The following is a 24,589-nucleotide window of genomic DNA, read 5'->3' on the forward strand; positions in this document are numbered from 1 at the left end:
GGTGCCCACTGTTGTTAATGGCTTCCTGTGGCTGAATGTTTACTTGTCATTTGTTCTGTGCTTTGTTTCCCAGCTACTGGAAGGGAAAAAAAATACTGACCAAAACTTTATTTTGCTTTTAAGTGGACATCCTTGGACATCAAGTGCCGGTGCTGCAAATTGCCTCACAACGCTAAGTACTTCCAGTCTATTCCTGTCCTGTAATTGTCTGGTATGCTGCAAAAGTTGCATTTGCTTTGGATATCAGTTTTGAATTTGGAAAATTATCTGATTTATTACAATATGTATTAATTGTATAACTGAGAAAAATCATGAAATAAAAATGTCTGGGGCTTTGTCTACTGCAAGGCTTTGCATGGTTAGACATTAAAAATATTACCTCAGATAATGCCAGTCTATTTTTAAGCATCTGTTTTCCTATAATGTCGATTTCTCACATACCTGTGAGTTGTATGTGAAAGATGAGGAAGAGTTAAACCTTGCATGCTCAAAAATTCGCTACAAAAAGAGTTCCCGTCTGTGATGCAGCCACCGTCTGACTTAGTGATATATTTTTCAGCTCTAATCCAAAAGGACTAAAAAAACCTATCCAGGTCAATGTTTCAGAGCCTTTGCTTGCTCTGTCCTTGGTTTCTCTAACGAGACAGCCTGTTAGGTGTTAGTGAACACCTCCCTGCTGGGAAAAAGGAGTGAAACTGCTATTTTTAAATAGGCTACCGAACAGTTTGTGGTGAATAAATGTATACACACATTACTGATCAAGAAAGATTTAGAGCTAGTAAAAGCATCCTAATCCCATAATCTTAAATCACCTGCTTCTCCTACACTGGGTTGTAGGATTGGAGTTTCTTGAGTGGTGACAAGGGAGATTTAGTTTTAGTAATCCTAGAGAGCAACTTAGACTTCTGTCAAAAATTAGCTGTATTTCAATTTAGCAACTACTTCTTATACTGCATGCCTCTGTTTGAAGAACTTTTAGAGAATTGCCCTCTAGTCACAGGAATAAACAGCTTGATATACAGAAATGTAATATAATTGCAAAGAACTGAATAAGTGTGTTAGTGATGAGGCTATGTTTGAGAGTCACTTCTATAGCAGTAACGCCTTAGATTTCAGTCCGTGTTTGAGATGCCCTGAGGCAAACCAGGTAATGTAGGAGAAGGTTTCAATGAAGTACAGAGCATTTTGTCTGGGGACATAAATCTAATTCCTTGATTACCATTGACAGTCATTTCAGCTCTGTTTCACATACATACCTCTTCCATATGCATTTGGCTCATACACCTTGCAGATGTGCTGTCCAGAGTATTATCTCATGCTGTTTTGAGTTACCACTCCAGATGATACCATCTGGAGCTGCCTTTATCAATCAATGAGTTTAGAAGCTACTAACAGCTGAAGGTAACTTCCCCTAGTATAGAAGATTGGGATTTAGATACTGAGTTTTAAGTATTTATCCACGCTTACCTAAGTGCTAGAGAGAGGGAAAGAAGATGGGTCTAAAATTGTTCTTGACTGGCAGCCAGGCAGATTTCCACTATGCAGGCTGATCTCAGGAAAAGCATATCTAACTAACATGGGACCCCTTTTCTGTAATTCCTGAAGGGTCATGATCTATAAGAAAAAGAAGGCATCTAAGACGCTTTCCCCTGAGTAGGAAGATGGTGATCAAAAAACAGTGGAGGGCAGGGTAAACAGATTTGCCCCATCTTCAAGGGGAAGCATAGTATATTTTAGGGTTCTCATTTCTTCATATGCCTCTAACCCATCTTCTCGCATTTAGCAAGGTATTGGCTATATTTTAATTTATTGTGGTTTTGTTATTGAGTATTAAATCTAGTTTTTCTATATTCTCTTTTCTTTCAGAATGGAAGACTACAGAATAAACTGATCAAGCGTGATGCCTTAAAGAACCAACAGGACTGTGAAGACTTTTGGGTGCTGATTCTACTGGGCTGTCATGGTTCACAGCTCAGAGGAAAACCTGAGGATATACAATCAAGAAGTTGGGTTGATTACACACTTGATCATATCTGAATATTTAAGCAGTTTAGTTGGCGGGGAAGGTCCAAACCAAAACTGATAGCAAAAAATGGCAGCAACAGAAGAACCTTTCTTCTGAACAGAACAGACCTTTAAGTGGCATAGGAGTGTGTAATTCATGAAAGTCAATGCAGCTGTGCTCATTTGTGTCACCTGAGAATCAAGTTCAGCAATATGGTTAATACCCTTTAGAGTAATTCTGTTTATCACATTTTTTCTGCTTCTTAAACAAACAAAAAGATCCCAGGCTCTTGGAAAAGGAAAACTAAAGTACATTTCAAATAGAGATGTGAAATGCCAAAATCCGAAGTAATCTTCTTTTAATTATTCTAATAAAAAAAGAAGCCTCTGTGCCAGTTTGTAGGAAGTCTGATTAGTTTGACCGATGTGTTTCGAATAAGTGGTTTTCATGATTGACTCTACTACAGCACTAAACTGATTACTCAAGTACACTAAACTTTGGATTAGGATGAGAAATACCTTGACTTTTGGCTGTGATAATTAATGTATTACTTGCTCATTTTGATCCTCTTAAAAGTAATTGAAATATGCAGATTGTGTTCTCAGTCTTTATTACCTTGCTTCTCTCTTAACCTTTCCCTATTTATTTTACACCCTTGTGTTGTTTTGTACCCTAATTTTATCACAATACTGCAAATATGCAGTTGGTTCACTACAGTTGTTCCATTAATCTAAACTTGCTTATTGAATCCAGGCTGCCAAATCTATGAATTAAGGGATTAGAGTATTAGTTGATTAAAACTGATCCCTTGATTTGTATAGAGGTGTTTCAGTCTTCATCAGTAGATCTGGTGGGTAGATTACTCTGCACTTACACTTTGCTTATAGTATAAAATACCTTGTTTTATACAAATCTGTCAGTACTATGATATTAACAAATTAAAAAAATAGTAGAGGCAAATCTGATCTAGGAGCTGAATGTTGGAAAGCTGTTTAGAATCGAACTATTTTTATTCCTTTCACAAGCCAGCAGTAAAATTTTGATTATGGTTTGCTTTGACTTTACAGTGATTGTTTCCAAGTGTTTGCCTTCTGGTGCCTTTGTAAGAACCAGTACAGAGCAGCCAGCCATGGTTTCTCTAAGCCAAAGACGTGGGAAATTGAAGAAAGTAAGCAATTCATATTCTAGTTAAACAAAACACTTGTGCTTTCAAACATTGCTACTCAAATGGGAATTATGTAATCCAAACTAATTTTTCCCTCTAAGCTGTGTTTGGTATATGAGAATCATGGAGACAGCTACTGTGAGCTGCTCTAGTCTGGAGGAGACTCACTGCCTCAGTCCTTGTCAATGACCTGCCTCCTTGCTTCAGATGTTTATACAGGCAAAGTGATTCTTTTGATGATAGATGTTCCTTGGGAAGAATAAGTTTTTCCAGTAGAGCAGCATTTTTGCCTGGGAAGCTGTATCTTCACCGTGGTTTTGCTGGAGTAGTTGTGTCCTGTGGTGATGGAATTGGTCCCTGCCTTCCCTGCAGTATTCTAAAATCATAGGGCTGTCTAGCAGGGTTTAAAATGTGGACCTAGCTTTAAGAACATGCTCAGTTCTTTGTAACTTCCCAGTTGTGAAGAATGAGAATTCACACTCTTGTCTTTTTCTTGGAGAGCTTAGGATGATCCTCTCATTTTATTTATTAAACATATTAAATATGAGAGTGAGCTCATGTCCATCTGCATACAGCAGGAATAGCACTGTGCTGTATGGTGGGAAAGGACTGTAGAAAGGTAGAGGAGAGTGTTGTTGGACTAGGCAAGTTCAGTGTCAGATTCAGGGACCTGCTGCTGCCGTTAGGGAGAAATAAGAGACTGAAAGTAAAGAGCTTTGATGAAGGTATCAAAGTTTTTCATGCTCCTCCCAAAAACTGAGTGGAGTGGAGGCAGGTAGAGAGTTTGAGAATATGTAAATAGAAGAGGAGTGACACTGAGATAAGGAGGGTGAAAATGCTTCAAAGAAGCTTTATTGGTTTTTGCTTCTATCTTCTTGGTCAGACACCTTCCCTTCCAGCTTATTGCCATGTGTCTTGTGTGAAGGTGCTGTAGACTGAAAGTGCAAAAAGGGCATCTTTAAAGGATGATGATGATGAAGAATGCTTGAAGAGACTCAATAGCATTCCCAGTTCATTTTCATTCATTGGAGAGGTCGATTCTGCTGCCTGAAAAGTCTTTTGGTAAACCCCTCTTTTTCAAATAAGCTGGCAATGAAAACTGCTTGGCTGAAACAGCAGCAGGATATGAAGGAAAGAAAATATACCTTCCATTTTTACTTCAGGCTGCTTCTCACCTCCTCCCCTCAAACCTACTTGCTTCCCCTCTTTGTGTACAGTTCACCAGCTGTGCCCTGTGAGATGAGCTGGGGTGGGCCACGTTCCTCACACCTCTGTGCAATGCACACATTGCTCTCCCAATCTGCCAGACTTAGCAGTATTTCTTGGGCCAGGCTGTCAGGTTGCTGAAGATAACTGAGGGTTTAATTTGCAGTGTGCATTCTTTTCCTAAGTATTGCATGCTCTGGAGAGAAGTCAAAAGCAGTTGTATGATTATGAACTCAATGGTTTCATCCATCTGTCTTTTAATTTGGTAAAGTCAGTTCTGTCCAAAAGGTATTTCACATGTTGGGCACACTAAGCTCATTTATATTGCAAGGGACAGAAATAATATCATCTTTCTATCTAACAGAATGAAAGCTGTGGTGAGCTTCAGTCTCTTCCTGCCAAATTAAATATTCTAATCTTAATTTATTTTTTTTTTTAATTGCACATATATGTACCTGTGGTCATTTTGTGCCTCAATTTCCCTGTTTGGGGCATGTAATTTGCTACATAAATTAGGTATACAGTTCCATACTAGAGTTTTCTATTTAACATGTTTTACAAATTTAGAGCCCATTTACCAAAGAGTAATTTAGACAATGAAATACTTTGAAAGACCAGAGAAGTTGCATGCTTTTGGTGTGGGAGTTATAGAACAGAAAAATTGGAATCTATCCTGTATATTAGATAATATGGGTAAAAGTTTTATTTGTAAATACAAAAAGTGTACTGAATGACTTCTAACCTTTGAATAACTTGGAAGGAGTCACCCCTGGTGAATTTTGGTAATGTTAGTGCAGTTTAAAGAAGTAGTTGTGTAAATGAGAAAAGTGAGGAGTGGTGTATCTGGTCTGCTCAGGCCATTTTGTAGTAGCAGAGGATGAGATTTTGATCTTAGTTCTCTCCTTTAATGTTCCCCCTTTTTTAATGATTCCAGTGATGAAACAGGAAACACAAGTGAATTTTCTTTCAAATTCAAAGAAAAAAATGTGGCTGGGGGAAGATGAGGTCATGCTTTAAGATGGAACTTTAAATATCTTTTAGTTTAATTCCTAATGTATTTTTTCAGGGCTCCCTTAACATGAGCCAGATGATCTTAACTGATACTCCATCTGATGTTATGATGCGACACAGCTTTTTATTCCAGAATAGCTGAAACAGAGCACTATAGTAACCGATTGTCAGAACAACTTTTCCCTGTCTCCAGACTTCTAGTGTATTTATTGCTGTTATCTATGTGATTGTTACAACATCAGCAATTGTAATAGTGTTTGTGTAGAGGATTTTTCTCCTCCCTGTCACTCAACCATACAATGGCTGCTTTCTGTTTCGACTGAAGAGAGAAGCTACAAAGTTATGGTCCCATTCCAGAGTGGTGGCAGAGCTGTGATGCCTAGACCCTGGTCCGATGTTCTCATCTCCAGTGATGAGGAATGGACCTGCCAATGCCCAGCTATTTGCTTGTACATTTTCAGTGGGGTCTCTTGTAGTTGCTGTCATTGTCTAGGCAGCACATTCTTCCCATGGCAAGGATGTAGGTGACAAGCTAGATTTTAGTTAGGGGATTTAAGCTGTAAGACTAATGCCTCTAACGTGAGAAGAAGAGCTGGCTCATTTGGTATAATCATTGGTTTTCTTTTGATCAAAAGAGGGCTTCAACCTCTTGTCCAGCTCCTCTTGGTGTGTAGGATCCCCCAGCTATCCCACCTCCACCCTGGCTGTCTGCGTGGCCACCACCACAGTGATAACAGGAGACTTTAGAGCAAAGCACTGCCTCAGTTTTTGGAAAGTGGGTGTCCACAGATGAGGGAAAGTGCAGTGACCCCTTTACATCTTCTGACCATGCATCTTATCCCCTAGTATCATCTCTGCTTTTCCTGGGTAGCACTGCAACTCACTACAAGATGGGAAAATAGTTGCTTATGGCAGGCTTTGTCCCATGAGGGCCAGAAAATGTCCTTGATAACAATAAATGAATTTTGTCTAAAGGAAATTAGATAAATAAATGGTCACTTGAGCTCTGGGTAGGATTTATTATTGGAGCACAGGGCTTGTGAGAGCTTTGCTTCATCTCAAATATGGACTTCTTGCATTTGGCCCACTGTATGCTGGACGATATCAAATGCTATCTTTTGACTGTAGGCTGGAAAAAAGGCTTGGGAGAACAAATACTGCTGTTTTCTCTTTTTACGTATGAGAGCTATAGTCTCCAAGCTGAACCCAGGAGTAGTTTACAGTGACCAGATCTGATGAGTGGACATCCCATACAGAGGAGTGGGACTAGGGCCTGCTCCATGTTTTAGTGTAGGCTGACAGAAAGGCTTACTTGGACAGTGAAATACGACTAAAATCAATTAAATCCATTGCCATTAAAAGGAGCCCTGAGGCCATGTTCATTTCCATCTTTACTGTCTGGGTAGATATTCCATCTATAAGCTGCAGTTTTGTCTATTCTTAAAATTACTTTTCCATAGGATTTAGCCACCAGCTGAGTTCTTCAGGAAGACTTAGATAACTGCTATGCAGTGCGCAGGTCTGGCAAAAGGCAGCATGAAAGAAAGGTGAGTTTTACCTCTATAAACAGAGAAAAAGTGAAAACACACGATTATAATTTGTTTCATTCTCTGGTTAAGGAAAAAAAGCCCCCCCAGAACACACACTGTCTGGTGTGAATTACCTACTTTAACTACTGTCTTTACTGTCTAGTCTGGGTTAGCTGCAAGGAAGGAAGTCGTGCACCCAGAGAAAGTCCTAAATGATTTCCCTCTGTTGAAAGCACCCTGGGTTCCCACCAGTGTAAGTGACAGCAGAAAATGGGTGGTGAGTGTTGGAGGTGAAAAAGCATCTTCTCTTAGCTTTGGAAAGAGGTTTATTTGTAGACGCTTTTGGGTGACTTTCTGTAATTGTTCCCGAACGAAGGGAGTTTTAGCTTAGATGTCGCCAAACCGTGAGGGGGCCTGGTTGGCCTTTCATCCTGCCCCAGGCTAAGGGTGGGCCACACGGGCCCTGTTTGCCTGACCCAAGGCAAATATGTCTTGGCTCAGTGCTTGTTTCTATATGCTTGACTGAAGCAGAAGTGATTGTTCACAAATAGGTGGGAGAAAAGTAAAGCGGAGAAATGAAGGGGCAACCTTTTATGCATGGAAAAGGGAAAAGGACACTTGAAAAGTACTTGTAAACCCCCAGAATTTTCACGCTATTGGCAGAATGGTAAGAACAGAAAATGAAGTGCAGACAAGATATTTTTAGAACAATTATGGAAAATAGAAGTTCAGACCATGAGTTTAGAGGGGATGGCTGAAATAAGTGGGCCTGTTTTGGTATGCTAAGCTTGGGGCAGCTTAACAGTGTTCCCAAGGGTGAGGTGGGGAAAGAAAAGCAAGAAGGGAAAATGGCACATATGCCTATTGGCTTTTGGATGTTCGCTTTTCTTTCCCCCTAGTATTTTGTATTTAGGAATGTATTTCTAATCACATAAGGAGTTGCAAGTAGTTGTCATACTGAGCCATTCTATACTGATAGCAGTATGCCTGTGCAATGCATGTAGGCAGCCACCTGGGTGCCAGTCTGTGGGGAATTGGGCCCAGAAAGCTTTTGGTTTTTCCCCATGAAATGCAAACGGCTTACAATCAAAGGCTGTGTCTTCTCACTAACTGGCACTAACTTAAATGTATCTTCATTCTGTAACTGATACAGGTAATTGATGTGGGCTTTACATAGACATTGCCTGGAGCATTTTCTAATTTGTATTCCTGCCCACCACGGTTAGAGATATATATTCAACCCCTGGATTAAGATTTGTTTGCATACATAGCTGCTTATGTTCACAGTGCAAATCCTTGTAAATGTTAGTGCTGTTGCACTTTCTTTAAATCCCTTGCTCCCATCATACAAAGACAGGCAAGTCTTCTTTCAGTTTTCATTTAATTCAACTGCGCACTTGTGTATGTGTATCACTATAGGTGAAACAAATATCCTCAGCCTCATGAAGTTTAAAAAAACAACAATAAAATAATTTTCCTCTGCAGTTCTTGTTCCCCAGCTCTGATTTTTAAATCAGAGCAAGGTCAACTTCTTGTTACTATGAGAAATGAGTATTTTTGTTGGCTTGCTGCAGGACCAACCTTAGAATAAAAGAATACCAGATCCAGAGTTTTTCATGCATCATGTCATTTCTTTTCAAAAGTTAGTTTTAACATTTTGATACTTCTCTTGAGTGTTAAAATGGAAGACAAAGTAGAATAGAATAGTTCAGTTGAAAGGGGGCTGCAGGGATTATTTAATCCAACTACCTATTGGTATAAAAAAAAACCAACAAAATCAGTAGGCAAAATATTTTACAAATAAACTGTAAGTCTTGCACATTTTTTTCCTGGATTTTAGCTATTAAAACAACTTAAGTGTAGACAAGGAGATGTTTTGGTTTTGTTCTTTTTCTTGGATGACACCACTGTGCCTAGTAAACTTTGGAAGTGAATGATACTTTGCTGAATAAGAAGAAAATGGATCCCATTTTCAGGTGTTACTTATACTTGGAACAGTGTTTATGTCTGAGCAGAACTGCATATATTGAACTGTTGAAAGCTGGAGTTTTTACAAAATCCATCTTGGGCATAGAACTGCAGTCTGTAATCTTCATTTAGGTAAACACATGTGCATTAATCTATAGATTCATGGAGACTGGAACTTGCCAGACAACTCTGCTGTGGAGAGTGCTCCAGGAATGGATGCCAATCAGCAGCTTGCATGCAGCCACGTTGGCTTGAAGGCTAAGAGAGTTTCCTGGCATAAGCGTAAGTACCAGATGCTTCATGCCACTTAGCTTCTGTGTTAGAAAGCTTCCCTTGGCATGCTTGATTAGAGGTGTCTGCAGAGCATCAGCAGACCCTAAGAAATGGTTTGTAGTCCAGTATGTGAAGAAAGTAGTGAAAACACTGAGAACAGGTAGGTCTGCCTTGGCTTTCTGAAGTGGCTACTGGATCAGTGGCATTTGTTTCATTCCTCCTTTCATTCCATGCCTCTCAAAGGATAGTTAGAGCTGAAATATAAAGATAACTGTTTAAAGATAATTGTTATTTCTTGCTGGAGGTAATTAATCTCTCACTGGAGTTATTTTAACTGGCAATAAACAGGAGGAACTAAAGGAAGTAAATTGTGTAAACATGCAAGTCAATGATCATACAATCATAGAATCAGCCAGGTTGGAAAAGCCATTTAAGATCATCAAGTCCAACTATTGCACCAGGACTGCTAAGACACACACTAAACCATATGACTAAGGGCCTCATCTACATGATTTTTGGGTACTTAAAGATTTGATTTCTTGACTCTGACTCTTAGTCTAGGGAAATGAGGTTGATTTGCAATTCTGCTATCTGTCCCTCTTTCTGTCCTTACTTTTGAACATGCTGGCCAGTTTCATCTCAAGGCTCTGAAAAAGTTTGTGAAAACTAGTGTTTGGAACAGGAGTCCAAATCAGGCACCAACGTGAAGGAAAGATTTCAATGCAAGTTCAAGTTGCCTTTTTTAAGTATCACTTTGAGGGCATGTTCAGCATGGGCGCTGTGAGAAGCCAGAAAGAGAGAGTTTTTACCCAGCTCTTGGCATAGAATTTGAGGATAATGTGCAGGAATTGAAAATTCAACAGGAAGGGAAGGGAAGTCACAGAGGCTAGGGAGCAACTGGTTTTGCTATTGCTGATGCATTGTATTTGTAGTGTAACTAAGGTTGCTGTGGACTGATTACCTTACTGTAGCTAAGTGCACAAGATCCTGGGAGTGTGATGCATATGTATTATTCAGTTCATCACAGGTCCAGAAAGACAGGAGCAGTGACAAATTGAAAAGGGAAATATTTAGAGTAGATCAAGCTGAGCAATGTGGACAATCATGTTGTCTGGATTTATTTGTTTTATAGTGGAGGAGGGCCTGAAAAGCAGAAAATATTCAGCATTGATAGGTTGACATGTCAAGAATTAAAGTTATTGAAATAAGAAGGATGTTGCTGCCATCAGCATGGAGAAAAGGAAATAACATAAAAGGAAAAATACAAGCTGTTCAGTAATAACTGCAAAGTTTAGGATTACACAAATAGTCATCCTTCCAGGGCAGCAGATCAAAAGTGTTATTAAATATGTAGGGCTAAACTGATGGAGATCAGTTTGGTATTCAGATGTAGATTTGTGAGCCATTTACTTAGAGATAATAGTTATATCAGTATGAAGAGAGGAGGCTCCCTGAGGATAAGATACAGAAGATGAGGCCCAGGATAGAGCTTTGAAGAGCTCTCACAGACAGGGGACAAGAGGCAGAGGAGAATGAGGAGCCATTAGAGAGCAGTGAGAAATCCATATATGTGCTGGGCTGCAGTGTAACACAGAAAGAGCTTTGTTAGAACTGGGGAGCACCAGAAGTGCCCAGGGCTTGGTCCTTGCAATCTAAATCAGACTTAAGGGTGTTTGAGTTTGCCTGTTAAAAATAAATTGTACATCTCTACCCTATGGTAGAGACATAACTTCAAAACCAGGGGGACAAAGCCAAGATGAGTTTTAGAAGAGAAAAAGGGTGACAAGGAAGGGTGAGAGCCAGGACGTAGAAATATAGTGCAGGCTGTTACAGAGCTGAGGAGGGGACAAAACTGAGTGAAATGCATGCAGCGTTCAGAAACCAGAGCGGGTCAAGGAAGAGGTGATGATTGTGAGTAGCAATATTAGGTTTCAGAGGCATGAGGCAAAATTTACATACCAAGGAAGGCCTGAGACCTGGCGTTTTATGTGTCTGTCTGGTGTACTTGAATATTAGTGGGTGAAGACTGTGGCTCCCCTCTCTTCCCTCCCACACCTGTTTTTAATCACAACAAAACAGATCCCTGAACTTCTCCACTTAATGCTTCAGGCAGCCTTCCTTTCCCAGGGCAATACCACTTTACATATGTCCAGCGCTTTTTGTCCTGCAGAAGCTCTTGGGTTTTCTTTCAGGCACAGAATCATAGAATCGTAGAATAGTTAGGGTTAGGCATCGTTGAAATGCACTTGCCATGGGAGGAGGAAGAGGTCTGTGGATGGTAGGGTCTAGCCCTTTGGTGCAGGGACAGGAGGAGAGGCTGCCCCTCTTGCCATGGAATAGCTTTTGAGGAACTGCATTTTCTGATGACCAGCTTTGCCATCCCCACACAAATACTCTTTCACTTTTTGTTATAGAAGTGTCAGAGAAGCAGCCGCTGATAGGCAAGGCATTGTCATCAGTTGTGTGTAAACAAACTTCCTTCCCTTTCCAGTCCACCTTCCACTCATACCCGTAACTCCCAAACCCGGGTCTCCTGAGCACCAGCTGCTCCTGTTTTAACTCTAGACACAGCAGCCAAGTGAAATTCTGCTACCTGAAGTTGCATGTATTGATATTCACTTCACTGTGTTATATAGTTACCTATAACCTTAGCAGCAAACGGAGTTAGATGTGGAGCAGCAGATGCCAAAGAATTTGGATGAAGTTCAGGTACTGTACATGATTTCTGAACAAGAGAAGCATGTGTATAGGATAGATCTATAAAAATGGAGTTTGTGGATTGGGAGTGAGAAATCTTTGTTTGCTTACAACATTTCAGGTGGTTCATCCTAAAGTGAAATGATGTTGCCTGAAGCAAAGACCTCCCCTTGCCTCCCATATCAGAGACAGGGCATGGATTTGGCCTTGGTTTGAACTTCACTTTTATTCTTCATTAACAGCATAATGTTCTTCAATAAAAGTACTCAAAGGGAGCCCCACAGTATTAGCTTGCTGGTTATGAAGCAGGTGGATTATGGATAGAAAGCAATCCATGTGGCAACTGGTGCAAAGGAGCTGGTATTGTGAATAGACAGGTAACTCTTCCAACAGCGGGCTTCCTTTCACATGCTTGGCAATGTGAAGAAATAAGCTTCTTTAGGCAGGGCTAATACAGGGAGATAATCTGAATAGCTATTCTGTAAGAGGGGTCCTTAGGAATTCATTTCAAATTAAGTATTTCCAGTTATGTCTGGAATAAAACTTGATAATCAGGAAAAAAATCTAGAGTTGTTAACCACAAATGTTTCCATGAGTGGGGGAGTCTCGGATATGATATTGGCAGTCTCTTGCCACCGCAGGAGGGGTGACTGCTGTGGAGAATGGGAGGCCTGTGTCAGTTTGTTTTTAGCAGCACAGGTAAGGAAGGCTGGAGAGCACCATAGGTCTTCATGCTTTTCAGCAACCTCAAGGTGAAAAAGCAAACCACAGCATCACTTCTTAGAAAACCTGGGGTCATTCAGCCATGTAGTTTACAAAGAGTAACAGCTGAGGCCACATGCCAGTGTGGTCAGGGAGTCTGGTATTTCATCTTACAGTGGTGTGCTCTTGAAGCTGAGTCACTGTAACAGGTACTTGCCTGTAGGAATTGGAAGTGGTCTTCAGGAGCCGTGATGCCTCCTTGATTGCGGTGAACTTGTGTTTTCTTCATGAAGATAGCTGCAGTGGGAGCAGGTCCTGCTTCAGCTGTGCCAAAAAACAAATCCTGACTTATTTTAAAATGTACTTAGAATGCAATATGCAAACAGGGGTGTTTTATTGTTTGTAGAAATATCAGTCATTAACAAAGCTCTTATAAGTCTAGTGTATAAAATTGTTGTTTATGTTGTATGTAATTCCACATAGTTTATTAGTATTATTGTAATATATGCTTAGACATAGAGCAATGTATTTGCTCTGTGAAAGGGGTGCAGGTCTGTTTGGCTGAGGCTATATGTTGTAGACCTGTTTCCTATCACCTTGCTCTTGTGTTGTCATTTATATCAGTGCAAGTAGGTGTAAACTGCTGCTAATTCAGGGAGGTGGCAATGACTGCCCAAGGTGCAAAGATGAGAGCATCAGACTTTATAACTCTAATACACCGTGTTGCATTACAAAATTTTCCATGTTAATTTCTTTTCCAGACCACTTTTCAAACAAACAGCTACATCTTGTGGTGGGGTTTTTGATTGATTGGTTTTGGAGTTTTTTCTTTCTTTTTTTAACCAGAAGAGCATACAGAGTCACTTTATCAAAATGCTTTTTGAGTATCTCAGTAATAGTGCTGAAATCAAATGTAAAAGCAGCACTTACAGGAACAGTTGCTAAAAGTTATTTGTAGTAAGGTTTTGTTTTAGTTTTTTTAATTTCTCCTTAAAAGCATCCTCCATTTTGTCTGACATATGGACCTAGGACCCACACATTCCATTGTGAAAGTATCCCTAATGATGTGCTAGTTCTCAAGGATGTATCAGAGTGCTGCAGCTGACACCCGATAACACTGCTCACTCCAGTGCTGGCACACTTTGCCTGCTGGGTGCAAAATCTCTCCTGAAACAGATCTGAAGCAAGAAGTAGTAGGGATCTGCATTGACTTGCAGGACCATGCAGCAAGCAGCATAAAAATCAATTCTCACTCATCCTCCTCTTTGTCAGGAAGCTAGATAGAATGTTTGATCCTTTCCTTCTTCAGATGTCTTCTTTTTCCCCTTGTTTCCTGCATGCAGGAAATGCAACTGTTACTTATCTTACAAGTTCTTAGCAATTTTTTAAGGACATAATAGTTATGCACTGAGACAAGATTTTACTTTTTACTTTTTCACATGACTGAAATTAAAGCAATGCTCCCATGTTTACTACGTTAACAAAAACAAGTGGAGCTATAATGAAAGTCTTCTCTCTGAGACTTCTCCTTACCTTCTGTTTTGTCAAAATGAACACACCCAGTTAAAGCAATGAAAGTCTTGAAGTTAAGGCTGTGTGCAACAGACAAAAAACTATGGGATGCACACGCTTGTGAAGGTTACTGGAAATTACTCTTCTTCTTTGCTTTAACTCTTGTTTGCAGGCTGCAAGAGGTTTCAGCAGGAAGAGAACTACAAGGACTTCTGTTGTTTGCAAAGTACATTATATAGCTAACCTCTGGCACTGGGTCCAGGAGGCTGGTCTGCTGCTTTCTCTCTTTGCTCAGCTGGCCTCCTGCTTAATCTGCCTGCCGTAGCTGGGATGTTTGTAGTTACTTTCCCTCTCAGTCGCACCTTGTGCTGCTCTGTATGGTCAGGACACAGACAAGATTGCCTGTATGTTTTTTTAATTAGGCCAGCTGGAAAGAGGAGATGGTCTCAGAGGCACACAAACTCTTCTCCAGGTAAAGACAAATAATTCTGTAGTTTGAAGAGCAATAATCAGACTTTAGAGTGTGTTTTCTCCCTGACAGCTCTTCATCTAATCCTGTCTTTATTTATTACGTCTTGAGGCAAAGAGGGCCTAACTGATTTTGACCCTGTCTCCTGTTCAAGAGTCCGTTGTACTTCACCCAGCTGTCACACTGACAGGGCAGTGACTGGGTGTTTGGCCAAAGCAGGTAGTCCAGAGAGGCATTTGGTTTTGGTAATGACCTCAGCTGTTATCATTTGTAAGTGCTCTTGGTAAAGTACTTAAGTGAAGTGGGGTATCTCTGTTAAAGTGACTGGAGCAAATCTACAGCTATGTGGGCTTAGAAGCATTAAAAAGGTAGTGGTTAAAAGGGACTTCTGGAGGTTTCTAATCCAACTTCTGCTCCAGCTTCAGATCGAGACCATGTTGCTCAGGATCTTTTCTGGTTGAACTTGGCCTGTCTAGTTATTCTAAATCTGCCCGCTAGAAAGTGCAGAATTTCACAGGAAATTTTAAATCAGACCCATTACAAAATCTAAGTGCACTGCATCCACACCGTTGTTGCAGCTGCTGACTCCATTCATCATGTTATTATTCAAGAAGTCATTGGAATAAGCTTTTTCATCTAAGAGTCTGTAAATAGTTGGACGTATTGACACAAACTTTTGCCTGATACTTTCCATCAACTGATCCAAATCAAATCTGCCTCATGGCTGAGGTTTCCTTTGCTGCCTCAGTCATGAACCTTTGCAACTGCAGTTCATGCCTAGAAGTGAAAACGTGCAAATTACCTTACACTCCTTCCAGCACAGCCAGATCCAGACATTTCTGGAACACCAGCATAGGGTTTCTTGTACACCGCTCCCGAGACCTGCAGGTAGCAGGCACTTGATCAACAGTGATTTGAAGCAGATAGAGGAAGCTATGAGAACAAAGAATGAACCAGTGCAATTGCTCTGCTGTAGGTCTCATGAAAGGTAACAGCCACTTGGAGAAAAAACACTGTGTTTAAGATTTCATCAGAATGGCCTTTGTGCAGAGATTATTAGGGTCCTCTCTATCTCCCCCTTTTTCTATCGAAAGAGGGGTAAGGTGGCCTGAAAAAGGCTTTAAATCTCTGTTTCCAAGACCTACTGTTTCAGTTCTTGGTCTCTGAGTCAGATCTTGTACCTTCATGTATACCCACCTTTTGTGAAAGATGTCAGAAAGAACCACTGTAATTTTCTAGCTGGTAAGGAAAGAAAAAAAGTCATTTCAACAGCTTTGAGGTTTTGCTGTTGTTAACAATCAGCTTACTGCACATGCTCTAAGTGATGGGTTGGTGCTACAGCTAAGCTGATACAACAGCTATTGCTGCCAAGTCCTGCTCCCCTCCCCTTCCTGTCCTTGGTCTCTTGCTAGTACTTGTCTGACACCAAAGTGAGCCAGTACAGAGAGCTCAAACAAAATGAAAAAATAATCCTTTTTTAACATTTTCAGTATTTCTTTATTCTTCTCCTGGTTTGCCTCCCCTAATTGTGAACTAGACCAGGAGTGTAGTTTCACTAGAATGTTGGATTGATATGAGTGTGCTGTGTAAAGCGAAGGTGTCACCTCCAGCTCTTCTCTGCTTGTGTTCCTTTTGGAATTCAGGCCACCTGTGCTGAGAATCAGACCTTGGTGCTGGCCTGAAGGAAAATCATCTCCCCTCTCTGCACCCTAATTTTTTTCAGGTTAGTTTTGAGCTGGTTATCTGATACAACTTACTACATAGCTGTGCAAGCAATAGAAGGAGGGATCAGCGCCTCCTTTGGCCAGTAACTTCTACTCATGTTGGCTGAGAGAGATCATGGGAGGGCTACTTCAGCTATGGCCATGTAAAACTGGACAGATTTCACTGACAGTAGGACAATTACTCTACTTCCACTGAAGGTAAATGAGAGTAGAATACAGTCCAATAGAAAGAACATATGTAGGGTAAAAAGAGTGAAATATGGAAAAATCCCAGAACGTGGTCCTGTTCAGAAGTTTCCTTCATTTTCTTTCAAAGAAATGGAGATTGGCTTGAATAAGGAAAATATAATCTCTAAACCAGTCCTGCTTGTTAAGTTACTTTTTCCCCCATGAAGATACATTTTAGGATGGCACATCAAGGGGCAAATGAACCATCATGAGTTGACTGTCCCATTTAGAAAACGCATCCTTCTGACTGCTTGCTTTCTTCTGCCCACAGTGCCCAGCCAGAGCACAGCGGTCGGCATGCTGCCAATGTTCGCCTCCTTGTCATGAGCACACAAAGCCCCAAAAAGAAACTGAGCAAATATTTCCTAAGGTAAGTGTGAAAATCCTGGCTGGGTCCTTTCTGCTGAATTTTGCTCTATAATTATTTAGCTGAGTGTTATAAAGGTCATGCTTGTCAGCAGTTTTTTCCAGTGACCTTACCGGAGTTGCACTTGGTAGCCAGTTCTATAGTTACTCATAAGTCAGTGGGTGGTTTGGTTATGCTTGGCTTCAGAGCACTTGAGAGCTGATTTTGTTTCTTAAAAAGTTATCTGACTAAACAGGAAAATATTTGTGACTTGTCAATTCCTGCCTGTTGAAGAGGCAGTTATGTTATAATCATCCTTTTATTCTAATTTCAATACATCTCTGTGTCTTTTTTAAATAATAAAAAATAATCTCAAAAAGTCATTCAAGGCATATCTTTTGGCTTTAATCATAATTTATTCATATGTCTATAAGGTGCAGAGGAGTAGTTCAGTCTTGCACAACATGAGGCTAATGTACCACTTCAGTTGTGAAGGTCTTGCCTGTGCTTTGCACATAGAGAGGAATTTCAAGCAGTGACTATACTGCTCCCCCTCCTCCAGGCTTTCCAGAGAAATTCCCCATTTTGATGCTCTCAATAAAAAATACATTATTATATCACTAGTCCTAAATGTTACACATATACTGGCTTTAAACAAGCGTGGTTGTCCTCCTTCTTCACTGCTGAGGATGAAACTGTACATTTTTTAATTGCTTTTTTCCCTGCAGTTGGTAGATACTGGAAGATCTCTGTCTGAATGACATATCTTTGTTGCACAGGACAGTGTTCAGGCCTATACTTAGTCCCACCTTGATAACAGAATAATGTTTAGCCCTCTCTCTGCTCCAGGACAGATACTTCCACTCTTCAGGCATAAGAGCTAAAATAATTTCTCAGCCAATATTTGTGCTGCTCCCATGGAAGGATCTGTCACTGAACCCCCAGCTTTTCTTATCTTCAAAGCTCCTTAAATCTTTTCTTCTCCATTGCAGTACCTCATATTGCCTTGCTTTCCAACTATCCTCATCGATTTTCTTCTCCACTGGCTCCTGTATGTTGCTGCCTAAGCATTGCACAAGTTCTCTGAGCTCCTCCAGAGTGCTCAGACCACAGTCATCATAATAGACCAACCACTGCCCTGATTGGAGTGGATCTTGAAGCCCTGTACAAGTTATTTCTTTCCCTTCACTGATTCTTTTTCTGTGTGCCTATCTCTGGACCAGCTTGAGAGGTACAGCTCCTTCTTGAACATTAAAAACAATTATTGCTACATAGAAACTACTATACACAAACCATGGTTGCTACTCATAGAAGCAGGTGGCTAACTTAATCAGGAGCAGAAAAGGAAATAGGATCTTAAGGCATTTGAATTTAAGCTTTAGCTGGAAGTGATGAAGTCTTCCAAAATGCCTTCTAATGCTTTACTGAAGAGCGCTCCTTCCCCCCCTTTCCCACCATGATCTTGTTCTATCACCTGAAATATTGTATGTGCTCAGAAACTGTGTCTCTACTCCATTCAGCACAAGAAAAAAAATATATGAATGAGAGCTATGGGACAGCACGGAGGTGTGGCAGCTGCAAAAAACAGCCAATGTCAGCACTTCAGAATTAAGGAGCAGGCTGTTCTGCTGGTTTGGTTTTGGGGGCTTGCAAGGTTTTTGTGTTTGGATTTTTTCTCTGTGTGTGTTTGTTTTTAATTTACATGGCTTCCATCTTGTCGCTTTGGTATCTATCTATGCCATACCTGAAGAATTTTTATGCTCCAACTTACAGTAGAAAATGACTCAAAAAAAAACCCCAAACTTTTACTGTTGCAATAGAGAAAAGTGGTTTGGGTTTGTATTGGGATTTTTTTTAACTAAGAGAAAAATTACCAGCACTAATTATGCTTTAAAACACAATGATCCGCTGGTTTGAAAGGTGGTTTTAGGGACTGTTGTTGACAACAGCAATAAAATCTCGTCTGGTTGATTTTTTTTCTTAATAACATGGTGCTGTAGTGTTTGCCTTTCAAGGTTCATAGATGAAAAATTTTTCAAACATCAGCTTGTTAATCTTTGGGCATCCAGTTGGCTGGATAGTCACTAAAATGGGGTCATATGTGCTGTTGTATTTACACCCAGTGTACACTGAAATGCACTCTAGAGCTTGGGGCATTATTTGAGATAAGGCAAACTGAAGGAAGCAAATGAAACTGTCTGAATTGAACTAAGGTAACAGTTAAAAATCAACTCTTCCGAACAGTGCTGGGGGAAAAGCCCGACAAAGAGGACCCTGTGTTTTTACAGATTTTTTTTCATTCATCTCTCCAGGACAGTAATGCTTTTTCTCACTGTGCCTGGGAGTCCTTGTTCCCTTTGATCACCATCTCACGGTCTTGCAGTTTCACTTCTCACTCCGGCTGTTCCCTCAGATTTCCTCCCACCTTCTCCTTGGTTGCCAGATCAGACAAGGCTTAGCCCTTGTCATATTAGCATGGATTTATCAAGTTTAAATGTTCTTTAGCATTTCTTTGATTAGAAATGACTGAAAATGGGAAAAAATAAGAAATAGGAAATAAATGTTTGAACTCCACTGGTTTTCAGAATTGGGTTTAAATTTCACAAACTTTCAGCGTTTCAATAGTTTTGAAATTGTTACAGTTTGAAAACAGTATTTCAGCTTAAAAATAAAAGCACATAGACATGGCTATAACTTGTACTTGTTTCCATTGCTATAAGCTGGCCAAACAGAATTCAAGGAAAATCACAAACCCCAAATATTTCTAATTGAAAAATCTGGCAAACAAGTCTGGGAAAATCAAGGTGCACTAGAAACATCTTACTCTCTGAGTAAGCTAGCAGGGTTGTAAGAAGCAGGATAGCCCTGCAAGCCTAATGCTGTACCCCTGTTCAAGTAGGAGACTGAACATTGCACGACATGTGTACCTCATTCAGTCTTGGGGTTAAAGCCTATGATTTCAAACTAAGGAACATATAACATTAAATGTTGGACAAATAAGCTGGCAGAAACTGGAGTTTGATATCACAAAGGTACTTGTTTAAATCAAAATATATCCCACAACTCCACTGATACAGAGCAGAGATAATAACAGCAGTCTGTAAAAGCTATTTTGCCAGTGTGCAGTGTTGAGAACTGTTATGTATTAGAAGTAGCCTAAAGGATTTAGTCAAGCATGGTAAAGCCCTGGTGTGGTACGTGTCACTTGTGGCATACAAGTCATCTCCGTGTAGCATGTGGCCAGGAGCTGCAGTTACCCCTACCGCAGCTGTGCTGGGGAAGGCAGAGCTGAGGCTGCCAGAGAAAATCCCAGAGCACAGTCCCAGTTGGATGCTCAGCAGCTGAACCCAGACACAGTCCTTAATTGCCCGTGAAGAACAGGTGATCACGCCTGGAGGCGAGATGCTTTACTCAGGTTTATAGCTGGCTTTACTAAACTGTGATTTGAGGCCTTTCAAAGGGGATTTTCAATGCAGCAAAAATCAGGATGCTGTATGTAGCACTCACTGTTGCTAGCAGCATCCATAAAAAAAGGTTGGGAATCTCAGAATGAAGAATCCTACAGAAGTCTGAAGAAACGCAGAACCTAAAAATCAGTTTGAGATAAATCTTGTCTCTATTGTTTTTGTATTTCAGTACCTCACAACCCTTAAGATTGCTTTGTTTGATTGTTTTGTTCACTTGTTTTGTTCCAGCCTTTCGTTGTGAGATGGGGGTTGTGCTGCCACCACCACCAGAGAAAGGAGTGGCAGTGCAAAAAGACTGTATAACATGCATGCGGTCATTGAGGAGTTCCGTAGCAGAGCTGATAATTTACCATAGTGTTCTGCAGCGCACACCCACCATGCCCAGTCTCCTTTAGCTTTTCAGTTTGTAACATGCTTTTTTATAAACTTATTTCCTTGTGAGAGCACAGAGGACTGGCTCATAGCCCTCCAGAGCTGCAAGGTCAGAGCTTCTTCCTTGAAAAACTGATGTAGTTTTCATACAATTGGGAAGACATTTTGGGACACTGCAAACATATTGAGAAAGGCCAATTCATGTAATTTAGGTTGTGGCTTGTGGGTGAAGCACAAAGGCTATTGAGATTTGTTGAGTTTAATAGAAGATTTTGTTCCTTGTGCTTTGCTGTTAAAATATATCTGCTGAAACAAGATGGGGAAGTTATTACAGACTGCTGCAGGATGTATAGCGAAAGATTAGTCTGGTGGTCAAAGGGTCAAGCAAAAGCAGTTATTCATGAGCTCACCTTACTCTTCCTTTGACAACTGTGAAATACATTTCTACAAAAATAGAGTTGCTACCTTCTCTATATCAATTTCCCTGCTGTATGTGGATGCTGTTAAGAGTTCTATTCCTGAATTAGGTTTTTGAGCTTTGGTTGCTTTTTTTTTTTTTTTTTTTTGGATACAGGCTATCTTTTTGCAGTCCTGGGATGATCAGTTTGTGTTATATTTCTATGCTGAAGATACTGTCACAGTTATCACAGCAGTTACTGGAAAAGAGGAAAGACATTGTCTTATGTGTACCAAGACCCCTTGAAATTCTGTTGTCAGAACTGATCTTAGGAGCATCATGAAACACATGCACATCATTCCCTAATGTGCTCAGAAAAGGCAACTTATCCATTTGTCAGCAAAGTTATGCCATGCCAGTTCTGAGCAAGTTGTAGCTGCAGGCATGGAGAAAACCACTCTGCATTCTTCACTGTTGCAGATGATGAGGTCCATTCTGGTTCCCACTGGCCTTTCTGAAAGAGATATCCTGGTATCTCAAAGCTTCAGATGCCACTCAGTAAGACAACCCAATGCTGAAGCAGCAGCAGAAGCATGATGCTCCTTGTTTCCAGCTAATTTATAGTTGGCACTGCTTTTCTTCAGGTTTCAGTTTCTAGGAATTACTGCATCAGAAATGGTAGTCTGGGGAAATACAGTATTAGGAAAAAATATGTGAGCAGGTCAGGAGCCTGAAATTCATCTACCACTGCTTGCCAGAGGGGGCATATCCATCATGTAGGTCTAGATGGATATGCAGTTCCAGAACTAAACTTCCATCTTTGAGCTCTGAGCCCCAGCACCTTTGTATCTGTAGGAGTTGTAGCAATAGAAGTTGTAACTGTCTTACAGATTATGTGCAGACAAATCCCTACTTTGCTGAACATTTAAGGAAGTGATGTATGGATGAACAGCTGAGATGACAGCGCAGCCAGCACATTTCTGCCTCAGCAGCTCCTCTTAAACCTCCCATCTCCTTACAACATGTTCCTCACTAACTGCTGCTCTCAGTCCTTGTCTGCTCTTTGTTAGCATCAAAATACCGCCCAGCTTTAAAATACCGATGCAAAGGGGCAGGGTTAAAATACAGATGCCTAAAGATTGGGATGCTAGGCAGCCTAGGACCTAGAGATTGCAGAAGTACTAGTGTCCCACACCTAACTAGGGACTCAAGGACAGAGTTTAAAGCCCAAATGCAACTGTTCAGGCTCTCTCCTACTTGGATATAGGGACACTGGTTGAAGGTGGACACTAAGTATTTTGTGAAATTTGGGCTATGCCTTGGTGTTTGGATGATTTAAGACCCATTGATTCTGAGTGGCAGAGAATATGATGTGTCACTTGTGTGTCCAGAAAGTGGTTTCTGCAGGCTGTTAGTATCAGGCACCCATTTCTAAAAGTCTTGACCTCGAGTTGTTTAAAGTTGTTCTTTGGACACAGTTCAGATCACAGCTTGAGCAGCAATGTTTAAAGTGAAGCAGGCCTCTAAGTGACTTCTATAAACTGTTTTAGATATTAGCTATGACACTGTTCAGTTATTTCAAGAACACCAATATTTTTAGCAGTTGGTCTCCTCTGCCTTCGTTGCCTTCATTGCCCAAAGGTAAATGGATGCAGAAATTCCCAGATTAGAATTTATGACATAAATGTACCCCTACTGATTTGATTTTTTATTTTCCTCGTTAAGTCCACATAATGGGAGCTGGCTGCTTATCAATGAGTAAGATCATGGAATGATTTAATGGGGGCTTAAATGAAAAGTAAGAGTTTTCATACTGGTGTGACACAAATCCTGTGTCCAATTAAAGCCTCAAAGCATTTTTTAAAAGCTGTATAAAAGGTGGATCATTTCTGTAAACAGCCCTTAAAGTGAAAACCCAACACCTTTGTTGTGGGAGAAGTAATACGATCTCAAATACCTCTGCAAACAAAGAGTCCCTTGCCTTCTTGGAGCTGCTCTCTCTTTTCCCAGCAGCTCAGCATGGGGTGCCAGAAAAATCATTAACGGGCCCATCTTGCACTTCTGGCTTTTCCACACCTGCGTATCACGATCGCTGCTGTAACTTTATGGACCGTGAGGAGGCAGGTTTGACGCCATGAAACACAGGCTCGGCTAACAGCTGCAGGATGGGCAGAAAGCCAGACAGTAAAATGTAAAGAGGAGGAAGGAGAGGGATCACCTTTGAAGTTTACAAAAAAAAGGCATGACTTTGACCACTTCCTTTTTTAATTAGCTGTCTCAGGTACATTGAGCCACCAGCTTGAATGGAAACTGGAGGGGGTTTGCTGGAAATGCTGGTGGTTATAATATAAAGGCTTATCTGCATGTGACTATTACTTTTTTAACCTTTTTTTCTCATTTGGTTTGTTTTTTATTTGATTTTGTTGTTTTTTGTTTTTTTTTTTTTGTTTAGTTTGGGTTTTGTTTGTGGTTTTTTGTTTGGTGGGGGTTTTTTTGTTAAGTTTAACATCCTAGCACAATATCAGGGAAAGAGTTTATTCTGTTGGGGAACGTCTGAACTACAGCTAAAATCTGTATCTTGCAAGTGTGAAAAACAACATTAATGCAGTGTTGAAAGTTAGGATTTTGATCACACTTTGGCCAGGAAATTCATGATTACCATTCCCATGGCAACCAGGACACACCTCCAGGGTACACAGGCAGAAGTTTTTTTATACATGTATCTAGTGTTAACTTTTGGTCAATATCCATGCAAACACCAGGAGGTTGTGTCTGATTTGCTTTCCTGTAGCTAAAAGCCAAATTGGAGGGATCCTGTAGAGGAATTGCAGCCTCTGTAGGAACCAAACTTTCCTATGCCCTCAAGACGCCTAAATTTCACTTTGCACTAAGATGTTCGTTGTACTCTCTATGCATGTTAAAGTGTGTTCAGAGAGAAAATACAAGCTATGGTTGTCATCCATGTAGGATCTACATAAATTTAACCTACAAAATTGTAAATCACATATACATACGTTGATGTTAATAGCCTATGGTCAGATCCTTATACATGGGAGTGTTTTTCCTAAGATGTACTCCTTGTACATCTTAGGCGTACACTGAAACGTGCTTTAAGGGTAAGGAAATCCATCTGTGCCCACAGAAGGAAGTGTAATTATTGATAATAAAAAAGGTGTGTATTGTAAGGGGGATTCAAATTGTGTCTTCTTGCCTATGCAGCGTTTGTGATATTTCATCGTAGGTGTTAAGAGACCTAAACACTCATAATGTTTTCAGATTCTGCTGCTGCAAATTTGGCAAAGGCATTCTTTAAATGGAAGCACACAACTGGAAAAAAAAAGGAAACCAAACATATTTTGAAGTGCTACAAATCCCCTAAGAAAGAACATGCAAAGTATGTCCTAACTTATAATTTTAATAATAAATGTAACATTGATACTCAGAACTGAACTGAGCTATTCACCAGGCTGAGAATTTCTATGAGGTGATTAACATATAATACAGTCAAATCCTAAATA

General features: G+C 40.4%; 1 long non-coding RNA gene across 1 annotated transcript in view; it reads left to right on the top strand.

Annotated features, from left to right (window-relative positions):
* Positions 1 to 24,589, top strand: part of LOC134175705 (uncharacterized) — a 61,254-nt gene that overhangs the window by 31,190 nt on the left and 5,475 nt on the right. The window contains exon 4 of the long non-coding RNA XR_009969114.1: positions 16,761 to 16,859. This is a non-coding gene — a long non-coding RNA (uncharacterized LOC134175705). The remainder of the gene's footprint in view (positions 1 to 16,760; positions 16,860 to 24,589) is intronic.

This window comes from Pezoporus occidentalis, unplaced genomic scaffold (assembly GCF_034315485.1).
Source record: "Pezoporus occidentalis ecotype Australia unplaced genomic scaffold, CSIRO_AGI_Poc_V1 ctg7, whole genome shotgun sequence".
In the NCBI taxonomy this organism is placed as follows: Eukaryota; Metazoa; Chordata; class Aves; order Psittaciformes; family Psittacidae; genus Pezoporus; species Pezoporus occidentalis.